Source organism: Silurus meridionalis, chromosome 1 (genome assembly GCF_014805685.1).
Source record: "Silurus meridionalis isolate SWU-2019-XX chromosome 1, ASM1480568v1, whole genome shotgun sequence".
Lineage (NCBI taxonomy): Eukaryota > Metazoa > Chordata > Actinopteri > Siluriformes > Siluridae > Silurus > Silurus meridionalis.
In genome coordinates, this window is record NC_060884.1 from 8263620 (window position 1) to 8278753 (window position 15134).

At 37.6% G+C, this 15134-nt stretch overlaps 1 long non-coding RNA gene across 1 annotated transcript; it reads left to right on the forward strand.

Annotated features, from left to right (window-relative positions):
* Positions 1 to 6042: 6042 nt before the first annotated feature.
* On the forward strand, positions 6043 to 14797 carry LOC124389478. Its single transcript, XR_006926592.1, has 5 exons — positions 6043 to 6660; positions 9834 to 10012; positions 10322 to 10421; positions 10974 to 11017; positions 14039 to 14797. It is a non-coding gene; the product is annotated as an uncharacterized LOC124389478 (long non-coding RNA).
* Positions 14798 to 15134: the final 337 nt, after the last annotated feature.

A 15134-nucleotide genomic window follows, 5' to 3' on the forward strand; every position in this document is an offset into this window, starting at 1 on the left:
TTTGGATTTGGAAATGGATAAAGAAAAGCACCTTATGACCACCCACTGTAAAAATCAGTGAAAAAGCTGTTCTTTTAAGCTGTTCGTTTCAGTGGCTACTCTGCCAGAAGTTTAAAAATTTAGCCATAGATAATTTTAAATAGCACAGAAATTGCTGCAGGGCACAACACCAGTGTATTTCAGTGGGCAGTCAAAGCCTTATTTGAACCTTACTAAAAACATGTGGTCTGAATTGATAAGGCAAGGCTAAATGCACAAACTTAATAATATAAAGCAAGATAAACTGTTCTGCATGGAGTAGAGGTCACATGTCACTGTAAAGAAGTCTTCAAACTCAAACATTGCAGAGTGACATCATTCTCTCCAGAAAATGCTTCACCAAGAATTTATGCAGGTGTGCAGAAACTAGCATTTTCTGAAGCCAAGATTTGTGTGTTAAAATATTGATACAACAAAACAACACAGCATTCCCATATCACACTAATTGGACTATTCAATGGAAAATATTTACCTGTTTACACCTGGCATGTTTCTTTTAAATATGCTGGGAAATTTTACTGATTTAAAAAATAAAATCTGTAATTACTAAATAAAGTTTAAAAGCAATATTGTGTAAAATGAAAATGCCATTCCCTACAGAGACAAGGAGGTAATTTGCAATTATAAATTATTATTTACATGGGACTTCTTCTTCTTCTTCTTTTCTGCCATTAAGGGGTCGCCACAGCAGATCATCCGTCTCCATACCCCCCTGTCCTCTACATCTGCCTCTTTCAAACCAACTACCTGCATGTCTTTCCTCACCACATCCATAAACCTCCTTCTTGGGCTTCCTCTTTTCCTCCTACCGGGTGGCTCTATCATCAGCATTCTATGATATACCACATGTCCCTTCTCTGCACATGTCCAACCATCTCAATCTTGCCTCCCTCACCTTGTCTCCAAAACATTCTACATGCGCTGTCCCTCTAATAAACTCGTTTCTAATCCTGTTTATCCTCATCACTCCCAATGAAAATCTCAACATCTTCAGCTCTGCTACCTCCAGCTTCACCTCCTGTCTTTTGCTCAATGCCACTGTCTCTAAATCATACAACATAGCAGGTCTCATCACAGTCCTATAAACTGTCCCTTTCACTCGTGCAGATACTCTTCTATTACAAATCACTCCTTTCAATTTTCTCCATCCACTCCACCCTGCCTGCACTCTTTTTGGGGAGTTTTCTTTTCTTCTCTGGGAGTTTTTCCTTGCCACAGTCGCCACCGGCTTGCTCGTCAGGGACAAACTTATACTTATAAAGAACACATTTATTTTTTATCACCACATTATCTGTGTAAAGCTGCTTTGAGACAATGTTCATATAAAAATATAAAAATTAAAATTAATTAAATTAAACTGAATTTTCTTCACTTCTCTAACACACTCTCCATTACTTTGTTGCTCAGTTGACCCCATGTACTTAAACATATATACCTTCACTACCTCGCAACCGCACCACTGCACTGCCCTCCCTCTCATCCACTCTTACTCCTACTGACTTTCATTCCCCTTCTCTCCAGTGTGTACCTCCAGCTCTCCAGGCTCTTCTTAACCTGCTCCCTACTCTCCCCACAAATCACAATATTATCCGCTGACATCATAGTCCATGGAGACTACTCTCTGACCTCATCCGTCAACCTGTCCATCACCACTGCAAACAGAAAAGGGCTCAGAGTCAATCCTTGATGCAGTCCCACCTCCACCTTAAACCAGTCTGTCAGACTGTCCTCATGCATGTCCTGCACCACACTCACATACTTCTCTGCCAAACATGACTTCCTAGCACAATACCGCAATTCCTCTCTTAGCACCCTGTTGTATGCTTTCTCTAGATTCACAAACACACAGTGCAGCTGATTCTGACCTTTTCTATAGATTTTTTTCATCAACATTCTCAAAGCAAATATTGCATGCGTAGTGCTCTTCCTCAGCATGAAACCAAACTGTTGCTCACAGATAGTTATCTCTTCCCTCAGTCTGGTTTTCACTACTCTTTCCCTTAACTTCATGGTGTGACTGGTCAAATTTATTCCACTGTATTTACTGCAGGTCAGCACATCTCCCTTATTCTTAAAAGTCAGTACCAGCACACTTCTTCTCCATTCCTCAGGCACCTTTCAGAATCTTGTTAAAAAAAATCTAGTTAAAATCTCCACTGCCATCTCTCCTAAACATCTCCATGCTTCTACCAGTATGTCATCTGGGCCAACCAACTTTCCACTCTTCATTCTCTTAATCGCTGCTCTCACTTCCTCCTTAGCAATCCTATCCAGTTCCTGCTTCATCATCTCCACATCATGCAAAATTCCCTCTCTCTCATTTTCCTCATTCATCAGCTTCTCATAATAATATTATTGCTCTAACTTGCGATAAAGAATGCAGATGGAAGTGTGCTGACTAGTGAAGAGAGTGTGTTGAGAAAGTAGTTGCCCAATCAAGCAGTATTTGCCTAATCATTCATCCTTCCCAGGTCAATCCTTTTGCCAAGCCAATCGGTACAAATATTATACTCTCCAACTTCTCATACAGCTCCTCATATGCCTTTTCCCTTGCTTTTGCCACATCCCTATTCACCTGCTTCCACACCTCCTGTTTACATTTCTCATCTCTCTGCTGTTCCCAATTCTGTTCAGCCAACCTCTTTCTCTGTATGCTTTCCTGCACTTCCTCATTCCAACACCAAATCTCTTTGTCTTGCTTTTTCTTTTCAGACGTCACACCAAGTACCTTTCTAACTGTCTCCTTGATCACATCTGCAGTAGTTTGCCCAATCATCCAGCACCTCTTCACCACCACTGAGCCCCTGTCTGACCTCTTCCCTGAATCTCACACTAGTCTTTCTCCTTCAGTTTCCACAATCTTATTGTTTTTTTGAGTCTTCACTCTCCTCTTCTCTTTTTCACCTCTAAAGCCATCCTATAGACCACCATCTGATGCTGTTTAGCTACACTAACCCCTTCCAACACCTAACAGTCTTCAATCTCTTTTAGGTTGTATCTTGTGCATAGAACATAATCCACCTGTGTGCACCTTCTTCCGCACTTATACCTCACCTTATGCTCTTCCATCTTCTTAATATAAGTATTAACCACTGCTAATTTCATCTATTTAGCAAAATCTACTATAATCTGCCTCACTACTTAAAGTCATACCTACCCATCACCTTCTCATCACCTCTGTTCCCTTCACCATAATGGCCATTAAAATCTGCCCTAATCACAATCTTTCATTCTTAGGTACACTTTCCCCACTTTATCTAACCCACTCCAGAATCTTTCCTTCTCTTCCATCTTACAACCCGCTTGTGGATCACAGGCACTGATGACATTTATCATCACCCCTTTAACTTCCAGCTTCACGTTCATTTATTTACATGAGACTGAAACCTTTAAAAATATCTTTGAAAGAAGATAGCCCAGGGCACCCACAAATTGGTTTTTATAGTCTCTTTCCACAAGGTATCCATCTACATAAGATAAAGAAGTTTATATTTTTTCATTTGAAGATATTTCCTGGGGTGCAAAAATATTTAACAGCTTTGCATTATGCAATAATATGCATATTAATCACACATGTAAATGTGCAATCATTCCGTTTGACATTAATTTTTAAATATAATCTATTATAAATGTAATGTGAAGAGTTTTACATGCTTTAAAAAAAACAGCAGAGGACAATCGAGCACATTAGTTTCCACAACTAGGAAAAGCATACTGGATAAACATGCTTGGTCTTTTTTCAGTTTTCAACAATATGATTTTCATGAGCATATCTTCCCAGTAGCCTTGAATTTCTGCTCTTGGCTGAGGGAAATGTTGATACGGTCTTCCACTGTTCTAGCCTATTTGAATCAAAGTTTGTTATGTGCACTCTGAGATGTTATTTTGCTCACCACAGTTGTAAAGAGTGTTTATTTGTGTTACTATGACCTTCCTGTCAGTTTGAACCAATTTGACCATTTTCTAGCTTCTCTGCTTAAAATGCTTTTTCATTCACAGAACTACCACTGATGGAAGATTTCTTATTATTTTGCACTATTCTGTATAAGCTTGTTGGAGAACCATCTGGCACCAACAACCATGCAATGGTCAAGTTTAAAATCACATTTTCTCTCTTCTGTTGTTTGATGTAAGCATTAATTGCAGCATTTAACCTGTTTCTGCATGGTTTTATGCATTGCACTGATGCCATGTGAGTGGCATAAATGAGCAGGTGTACAGGTGTTCCTACAGTATTAACAAATTTAGTTTAGAAAGACTGACGATCTTAAATTTTCTATTGAAATCAGAATCTGATAATTTAATGAAAATTTCTGCTATTATTCGGGAAGTATAAAATGTGATGGTACATGAGTGTAATATGGGATGTTTGTTAAATTTAAGACTCTGTGGCTTCATAAACATGTATGCTAGCATATATATTTAAAATCAAAAGCAGGAGGTAATTGAGGGAAGGAGATTAAAATATGTGTTACATAATGTGATACATTTTGTGTTGATGTGCATCTGAAGGTGTACATAAGTGTATGTGTGTGTGTGTGTGTGTGTGTGTGTGTGTGTGTGTGTGTGTGTGTGTGCATGCACCAGAGGCTGAGGGCCCTTGAGAGTTGTGTAGGCAAAGGTCCTCTGCATACATTTACATTAACAGCCAGTGGAGAGGCATTTGGAGCTCAGAATGTCTGATATTTGCTGACTGACAGAGCATGCAACAGATTTGGTATAACAGTGGACACATTAAGGCCAAAGTCCAGTTTATTATACATTAATGCATGCATTTTGTAAATTCAGTGAAACTGAATGAATGTACAGTCCTCTCCAAAAGTATTGGAACTGTAGTGCAAATTCCTTAATTTGCTATTTATTAAAGAGATTTGGATTTAAAATCGACAGTAAATATGAAACAATAGACAGGAATTTCAGTTTTCAATTCTTGATCTTTACTTCTCGGTGTGTATAGACCTTAGTACTTGGAAGCCACACATTATTTTCAAGTGATCTAATACTGTCAGGTATTCTAGAAGCCCAGGTCCATACCCTGTTAGTTTGATTCCAATATTTTAAACTTTTTGTAACTAATGTGAATGCCTAAACCTTAGGCTAGGTTTAGATTAGGTTAGAATCCTTGATTTCACTTGTGAAGACTACATTTGTTGTTAAAAAGGATGAACGAACATAAATACAGAGAGCGGTCTATGGGGGACAAGCAGACCATTTTGAAGCAGGGAAATGTCTAATGCTTGTGCTATTAAGCCAAAACAATAAAGGAATTTATCAGGGGGAAGAGTAAAAGGTTTCACATTGGCCAAGTCAATCACCAGTCCTTAAAACAATTGAGCATGTATTGCATGTCATGTAGAAGAGAGTGAAGGGAGAGTGAAGCGAGAGAATGCCACCCCAACACACACACACACACACACACACACACACACACACACACACACACTAGACAAACAATAACAAAAGAAGCTGCAAAACAAGCTTTTGAAAAGCATCACTAAAAGACACCAGTTTTATTGATGTCAGAGTGAAATGCATGCAGGCAACATGCACTCACAAAACAATGTAACAATGGGGGTGGAGAATTTAACAGAAATGTAACACATAAAAATCCTGCGAGTTTAAAGTGATAACAATCACAGTGAATTCGTAAAATTGTAACGTTACATCACCGCAGTGAATATGTAAGTGAAGGAGATGGATACTTTGGATAGCTTAGACGTTTACAGATGTTCAAATGGGAATCCTTTCAAAGGAAGGTCCAAGTGGTGGATAATGCAAAATAAATAAATAAATACCGAATTGATCAGAACTGACAAAGTACCCCAGAGCGTACAGGAAGCATCTAAAACACAGCAACAGTGGGTGTAGCCTTAACCGCTTATTTAAAGCAAAGCACGGTGAATTTATACTCATAGAAATGGGGAGGAGAAGCAAGTGTGTGTGTGTGTGTGTGTGTGTGTGAAAGAGAGAGAGAGAGAGAGAGAGAGAGAGAGAGAGAGAGAGATGTCAGCTGCAAACATCTTCATCAAACCCATTAATTCCTTCGAATCATATCCTAAAAGATTTATCTGTACATCATCGAACAAAAGCTTTGACCAAAAATCGACTAGTTTGTCCGGCGATCCTCGGCCCCTAACCTGGGGTCAGTGGTTTATTATAAACAGTGTGAGACGGCGTGGTTGAGGCTCGGCCCCGAAAATGCAGCTGGAATCTGGGAAGCGCGAGCAGCCGACATTTCACACTGACACATCGGTGCGCGCGCGCGTGAGAGAGAGAGCGAGAGCGAGCGAGCTGCTGCTGCGCGATAGCCGCGCGAGCTCCGCACAGTTGATATAAAAGGCGGCGGGGGAGAGACGGAGACGGCGGCAGACGACGGAGCGGAACGGGGGGAGAGAAGATCTCGCTCCCCCCCCCAAAAAAGTCGTCTTCTGTAATCCGGTGGGCCGCGTAACGGAGGCGCGCGTGTACTTTAGTATTAAAACCGCCTCTTTGTCCTCTTTGTGTGGTTTTAGCAGAGCAGAAGTGCGGGTGAGGAGAGACACAGAGAGACACAGAGAGACAGCGAGGAACACTTGGCGCACAACCGGAGGCGAGCCCGGGACTCCCATACGTGCAGTGACGGTAGGCCAAGCTGGAATACCCGCTTTCTGGGCTTTTATATTCTATAAAAGATTTATACTATCAAGATCCTTGGAGCGATACGTGTCTTTTGTCCAACATGTCGCTGAAACACTAAACACGGGCATGTTGTAATATAGACATTTTTCCCTCTGCTGTCGAGTTCATTTTTTTTGCATTTAGAGTTTATTAAGTTCATAACGATGTAAAATGACTGAAGTGCGAAATAACTTGGGGTGGGAGGGCGTGAGGGAAGTTCAGCGGTGGCCCCACGCACGCTGGCACTGGTGGCGTGTGTGTGTGTGTGTGTGTGGTCTGCGCGTTTTGGTCCAAGCGCATGGACCGTTTCCCAGCCAGGTTGAGTCAAGGCTCACACGCGGTCCGTTTGGTGGTGTGACTGATGATCTAAACTGAAAATGAGGAACGAGAGAGGGGTTTTTCACATCGACCAGGGTTTGGAGGTGTTTCTCCAAGAAGGGTGGTTTTCCCCTTTCTGGAGAGAGAAAGGAGCGAGCGAGGGATGGAGGGAGGGAGGGAGGAGGGAAGCGGAGGGGGCCGTGGTAGTTTGGAACGCGGCCAGGCCGGGAGTGAGGGAGTGAGGGAGTGAGTGAGGGCGGGAAAAAGAAAAGGGGATGAAATATATGTGAGAGAAAAACTGCTATACACACACCAGTATATGTAGTGTTGGGAGGCAGACAAGTATACAAAAAAAAATAATAATAATGTAAATGCTTAAATCAGATTTAATATCTAATGCAAATCCATTCTGTTTTATAGGAATACAAACACCCACACTGAAGAAATAAATAGTCAAATACTCCAGATAACAGTAAAACACTCATTTCTATTTATTTATAGATCATAGGCTTTTTATACGGTTATCTTTTATATAACCCAGGGGAGAATATACATGACAAGTATAAACAAACAAACAAACAAACAAATATTTGAGACTTTTTGCGATCATTCTGGAGGCAGCAAATGGTTTAAGATTAATTTGATTACATGTACAGTGCAGAGTTTTTAATGACACCATGAATGGATGTTACATCACCAATCTGCATCTATCTGCATTGTATTTTTCTCATTTTATTGACATTTAAAATATATAAATTGTTCATGGGAATAAATGTTTATTAAGATTTACAATACATAAATCTACACCATCCAGTATACAATATTTATGAAACATGAAACATGATGTTAAAAATTCCAGTATCCCCAGTGTAAAACACCATCTCGTGTCCCTGAAGCTGACAAACAACTGCACCAAAAAAAATGTTAGTATACAGTGTATTGGCAGGTTATGTAAGATTCATGTCTTATGTAATACATGACAGAAAAATCTATTTATTCTATATAGAAGGTGTTAACCCACTGTTAAATACAAATTAAGGTTATTTTTATATTATTTGCACAAATAGGCTTTAGAGACTTGAAAGTCTTGAGGATTATTAATGCATATACCAAAAAACTGTTGAACATACAGTTGAATACGCACCTGCTGAGACCAATTAATATAAATGTTATATAAACGTTTTGCCTGAAATCAAAATCTTATGACTATTGATATATTTAATAGAACTGATTTCTAGTCGTGACATTTTAACGGCAGCTTGACCAGCATGTCAAACATGTAACTGTTATCGTTGCATCAACACGTGAAAGAGGGTGCACTCTGCTATAAGATCTTATGAGGTTTTAGGTGTTGAAGGAGGAAGATCATAATGCACTCTTAAATTTTTATCATGTTATTAGAATGCATATATTTTAGGTGGTTCAAAATGGTTCACTATGAAGGACTTTACACTGTGCATACAATTCATGGACAGAGGAAAAATCTTTTTCCTCCAAAATTCTGTTTAGATATTTAATTTGCACAATGGCTTTTATATGCTTATATATTTAATCACCATAATACAAAATGCAATAATACAATATTTAAATTAAATTTAAACAAAATCCTTTCGCCAGAAAGATATGGATATCTTGTTAAATATCCAGAAGAGAACAACTGAAAAATTTGAACCCTGAAATATTATTTAGTAAATGGATTTGTTACGTTTAAAATTTCACAGACTTGATTTAACCCAATAAGACAGCGGTGAATTAAATGTGTGTTTGAATGGTTTTTATGTATATTTTAATGCAGTTACAAATATAGGGGTGTCATGACAATAACTATGCTAACACACATTTACAGGCATATTAAAGGTTTTGTTTCAGCAAAGATACTGTTGTCCTACCAAACTGGCTTTTCAAGATATGATATCCAAAACATTTTGCATAAACCGGCCAATATAAAGACAAAAAATAAAAAGGTAATTATGCATTTCATAAACAACAGTTAAAAGTAATTTGGCAAGAATAAGGTCCCCTGTACTATCAGACATTTTGCAGTTTAGAATTAATGTTTTGAGGGAAGTGAGAACATAAAAGCTGCACTGCCATACGAAGGTAAAAAGATGTAACTACAATCCTTTTTTTATAAAATTAGTTAGTATCTATTCTACAATATTCTAACTAGCTCATTTTTGGTGTACAAATGTTTAGATACATGTAGCAAGATGATATTAGAAGTATCAGAAAGTCCAAAAATGGCAAGAGACCAAAATTGAGATTTTCGCCTGTCAGCATGATTCATCATGCTGTATTCTGAGAAAACAATGAAGTGGTAAAATCTTACCATCAGCATGATAATGACCAAAAACACAGATACAGGTTTATAAATACTTTCTTACTTGAGTGACACGATACATTTATTCAGTACTGTAGGTTTCCTTAGATTTTAAACATAAATTCAAAGTAACTAAAACCTATTATATTATAAACAGCACAGCATATTTCTGAGTATGGTACCCATTATGTGAAGATATAAATAAAGCTTAACCATTTTAATCTCAATGTCTATTTCATCAGTACATTCTCTGGATTAGATCAATATATACATTAACTGGTGAATGCTAATCTCACTTCTTCTTAATGTTTGTACTTTTCCCTTTCACAAAAATACATTTTGAAGTCATGGCATTTTCCATTTCAATGAATGACCTGCTCCTGAACCAGCCATTCAGAAAAAAGTGTAAGGAAAAAAAGACAGCCCTCAGGATAGGATGGAGCAAAATAAAGTAGACCCACCCCCTTCACCCTTACTGCTCCCACCTCTTTTTTAAAAGGTCCACCTGGCAGCATGTGACTATATTACTGCACCGGATTGAAAAAAGGGCACAACGAACAGTGAAATCCAGGCACAGTGACTAAAAAAGTGTGACGGGAACTAAGAAGTGGGAGAAAGTCTATTAAGAAGGACTTACAGCTCTTCTTGAAACAGTTCTACATAACGGTCACATGTTCTGTAAGTAGAATATCTTCTCTGTTTTGTCATGTATTTGCAATATATATCGTCATAGATATTTTGGTTACAGCAAAACAGTTTTGTGTTCAATGTTAAGTCACAGTGAGTCACAACACATTAAAAATGCATTTGAGATTGCAAGTGAACAAACACAAATGTGAGAAGTGTGGTTGTGTGTGATAGAGACCCACTCATACCATACATGGCTCAACATCAGCCCTTTTGAAAGTGATTACTCCTTGAACACAAGATGGGACCCACTGCTGAATTACCTTACCATCAGTGCATTCTTTCTCATTTGTCCAACAGCACAGTTATGGGTAAATTCCTGCACAATTTAAGACAGAGTCTGAGACTGTGGAATTAAGATCACTGAAATCACAGGAGGAAGACAATCAAACTAACTAAGGTAAGTAGAGCAGTTTACTCTTGGGAATGACTGAGATGGGGTTATGAACATGTATTGTACATGAATTGCTTGCTAGGTGGGTGTGTGTGTTGGTGGAGGAACAGCTTTTGTATAAGAATAAAATGGAAAAAAGAGAGAAAAGCTCTGCTGAGTTCATGGGCATTTTTAAGATATATCTTGGTCTGAAGTGGGACTTTATTCAAGTTCCATTTTTTCTCATGGGGGTAACCTTATAAACTTAATAAGGTATATAAAGAGGAAAAACAAACTAAAGTATGTTCCTTCTGGGTCAATTCTTTAACAAGGGAGTGCTAGATAACTAATTATTAGTCAATTGCATGGATTTACCAGTTTGTGAATAATTTGATTCTACCAAATGAGATAAAATTCTTAACAATTGAAATTGGGGTAGTAACTATGAATAACTTTGGATTCTTTTGCACATAATACAGTATTCAGTTTAAATGCAACATTTGTTTCTGCTCATATTCTATTCTTTATTAATACATATAACAAATTTAATTATCTGATTTATGTATCTCTGTGTCTCAGAATTTCTGATGCCATTGCATGCTGTCCTTGTTCCTTATGAAATGGTGAGTATGTGCCAACCCACAGCACCAGCAGCTGTGTGAGTGAGAGTGCGAGAGAGATAAAGAAGGACAGAGGGAGGGAGTAAAAAGGCAACCCATGTGGGTGAAGGGTACAATTTGATTTTATGAATGAACTATATTGGTTAGTCATGTAGATCAACTTGTGGGTAGTAAAATGAGACTTTGCTATCAATGTCAATATTTTATTAAATTCTTTTATGATCTTATAGATTGTCAATAAGTAATTAATTCTGAACAAAAATGTGTATTGGTTTAGATTGTCAAGCCCTAGTAGTTGTTGTTATTTGCAACAGGAAATCAAAGCTAAATCAGTCTACAAGGCCACCCGCCACATGTGTGCATGTGTGTGGTGGATGATCATTAAGTGCAGACTTAATGTACTCTCATTCACCTCGGACGTACATTTAGTTTCCTGGTTTTATTGTCTTCTCAAATTTCTATATCTTGGAGTTTAGTTTCATGTCACTTGGAGGTGGGCCAGTTTGTGATGCCTGAGCCTAAGAGAAAATAGAGCAGTAGGGAGAGGCAAAGAGGCAAATTTGTGAGTAACTTAAAAATATGGACAAGAGAGTGATTGGACTGTGTGAAAGGCATATAGGGTGTTTCTTTAGTTTCCTTTATGGCAGTTTGTCTACTGCAGTTCCAGTATAACTTTAATAAATATAATATAATTATACACACACACACACACACACAATAAATATATATATATATATATATATATATATATATATATATATATATATATATATATATATATATATACTTACATATGGTTAATATATTTCGTTACATAATTTTCTGACAAAATAAAGTATTCTTATAAGTAAAAAAAGTCATATTACGAGAAATAATGCATTATTTTGAGGAAAAGTCATAGGTGCATATCAGAGCGACATAAATAATGTGTCAGTTTGCGAATCAATAATTATGTAATCTCCTCGCACATCTACTTTAGATAATTATTAACATTGACCTTTAAAAGAACTGTGGAAATAATTAGTATTTTTTGAAAAGTAAATCGCATGGCCTTCAAGTAAATTGTCTATTTTGTTGATAGAGAAACTGAAGGCAGGGTTATCCTTGAATGGTCACATGGTAACATCCATGGCATAACATAATTCCAGCATGCTCAGTACAGTTAGGTGTCAGATGCATTTTGGCATATTGTTTTTCCTTTAGCTTTAGTGTACTTGGAACACATCAGAATTCCACTCCTTCTGGATCGATCATTTTGAGTTTCATTCCTGTGCACACCGTCTTTGAATGGCACACGGATATAGCCATGAATAGCCTTGAAGAGAAAATGTTTCATTTTTCATTCAGCAACAGTTCTTTTATCCCTAACTTTAAGATGCAGATTCTCATTTCTAAGACAACCATGTTAGATGTAACTTGATGTAGTCTTGGAAAAATGTTACTGTATTTCAAATGATTACTGTGACGAATATTGTATTTCATCAAGCAAGGACACCAACTAAGGAGGTTGCTGAAACAAGTGGTATTAAGTTTTATTTTAATTATTTAAAAAAAGCTAGAAAGATTGTGAATTGTCAACTTTGCTGAAGAAATGTGGTCAGAAAAAAATCTTTGAATTATTGTGACCTGAGATCTTTAATGCTCTTATTGAAATCACATTGTAAAAAAAAGAATTATATTGATAATAGTGATAGTAAGTGCATTATATGTCAAACAACTGTATGGCCACAAGAAATCCATGTTCCTTGGCTAATTGGAAAAAAAAACCACCACTTATTAGTATAACGATTGGACTGTGGAACAATGAGAAAAGGTCATGTGGTCTACACTGATTTTGTTCTAAAGTGATGGATAAGAAGGGATGTGATGCAACAGTCACACAATGCCTACTGTACAAACCTTTGGAGGCAGAGTCATGATCTAGGATTGCTTCAGCCAGTCAGGTTTGACTCAGCAATATTATGTAGTAATAACATGAAATCAGTTCTCAAAGGATTTCTTTCTTCCCTGATGGCACAGGCACATTTAAGGAGGTCAAAGACTCATCAAACTAAAACTGTGTGGTTTAGGAAACATAAGGAATCATTTTCTCACATTAATTGGTCACCACAGAGTCTTGAACCTAAACTTAAAAAAAAAAAAAGGGTTTGAGATAGAGAAATGCTAGAGAAATCTTTGCTGAGTGGTTCAGTTCTCCTAGCCTCAATATCAAATCTCAGCCAAAAATGCAACCCTGGAAATAAATGTTTGGAAAACAATGGCACAAACAATTGCACGCCGTAAGACTTGTTTGGCCAGGCATTACAAACGAATATATATGTTGTTTTATGTACATATTGGCACTTTATTGTAAATATCTTGTTTATTTTTGTATTTTGAAAAGCAACAACTACTTAGGGTCATAGTTTGTCTGAAAAACACACTTGGAAATCTTAGCTGAAGTGTCCTACATGATTGTTTTTTCTTCATACACCAGATCCCTTTATCATGCTGACTTCTTCAGGCTTGGGCCTTTTTTCGCTGATTCATGGAAAAACTCGATGTGTCATGTGTCGTCACACAGCCAGTGACATCACGGAAACAGGCGATGTAGTAAAACAGCAATGGAAAACGGGAACACAGCAACCTTCAGATAGACAACACAGTGCATGAGACGGAAAAAGGGAGTGAGAAAGGCAGAAAGAGAGATATGAAGAGAGAGAGGGAGGGAGAGAAAGAGAGAACAAGTGGGAGAAATGGTAGAGCACAAATGAAACATCTTACTAGATGGTATGCTGAGCTGATAACATTGTTTCGTTGTATGTCCTCACAGATCCTCTTTTTCCACTGCCCCTATTAGCCAGTTGTAGAAAATGATCAATAAAATCTATTATGTGACACAGTCCAAGTAGAAGAACCATTTATCAAATCAGAGCGAGATGAGTCAGCACCTCTAATCTGAACAGGGTTAAAAATTTATGTAAACTTCTGTTTGACTTTCCACTGCGTGAACCACTGTATGTCTGTTGGATCTCCTTTTTCCAGGTCACATCAGCCTGCCCCACTGATGACACAACTGCACACCTCCAGGAGAACACAACTAGTCAGCACACTAACTTACATGATCATTCATGTTATTGCTACATACTGCTAAGTGACAGTTTTGAATAAAGAACATCTCTGATTACTCTGTAAGGTAAACAGCTAACCATATGTAGGTTCTGCAATGTTTTATCACCTAATGTCACTGTAGTATAGATGACAGTTTGCAGGTTGCTCAGGAGCTCCTCAATTGCTCAGTAGTCAGTGTAGGTCCTGTCTGCCTGTCAGCAGCTACATCTGGCTACTGGGTCTCTAATGGGCTTCATTCTTCAATGAAATGTACAGTATTTACATGAACCAAACAGAAGTCTCACACACCAATGAATGGCAATAGCTTCTATCTGCCAAATGAATTGAGTGATAATGGAAGCATGATAAAAGAAGAATTATGTCAGAGAACTGTAATTCTGTAAATAATGTAAATTGAACTGTTTGGCAGGAGTAGTGGTGCAAAAGGAGAGTTTGAGTGCAGAATAAAAAAAGAAAATCCATTCAGAGATGGTTTTGTACCTGGCATGCAGTGTAGATATCTGTGTCGGTAAACATACAGCTACATTGTCTGCTGGGTTTCAGATCCATCTTGGAAGCATCTTGTTTAATCATGTTTGGTGCCTGTGTACCGCTCGGAATCATGAACATTTGTTGATGATTCATGAACATGTGTTGAATTCAAATAAACTAATTTCTTTGAGTGTTTTTTAATTTATTATTTATTTGTTGGTTTAAAATGAGGTACCTCATGGACTGGGCTTTGTAACTCATTTATATTAAGCAAATGAATGTTTCTAATCAAGTAGTAAAATTAGCATTCAATACTCTTTTCATGCCGATGTATGTAATAATGCTTCGGTTACACAGCTCGTCCTTGTTACCTCATTGTTTAGATGAATTGTGCAGATAAATGTGTGATGATGCTAAACAACAGGCTTTGCTCTATGCAGTGTTCAGTAACAAAAGGACATGCTGCTGCATAAATATATCTGGGAATGTATTGGGTGAAACTGATATATATAATTAGAAATCTATAATCTATAATGTT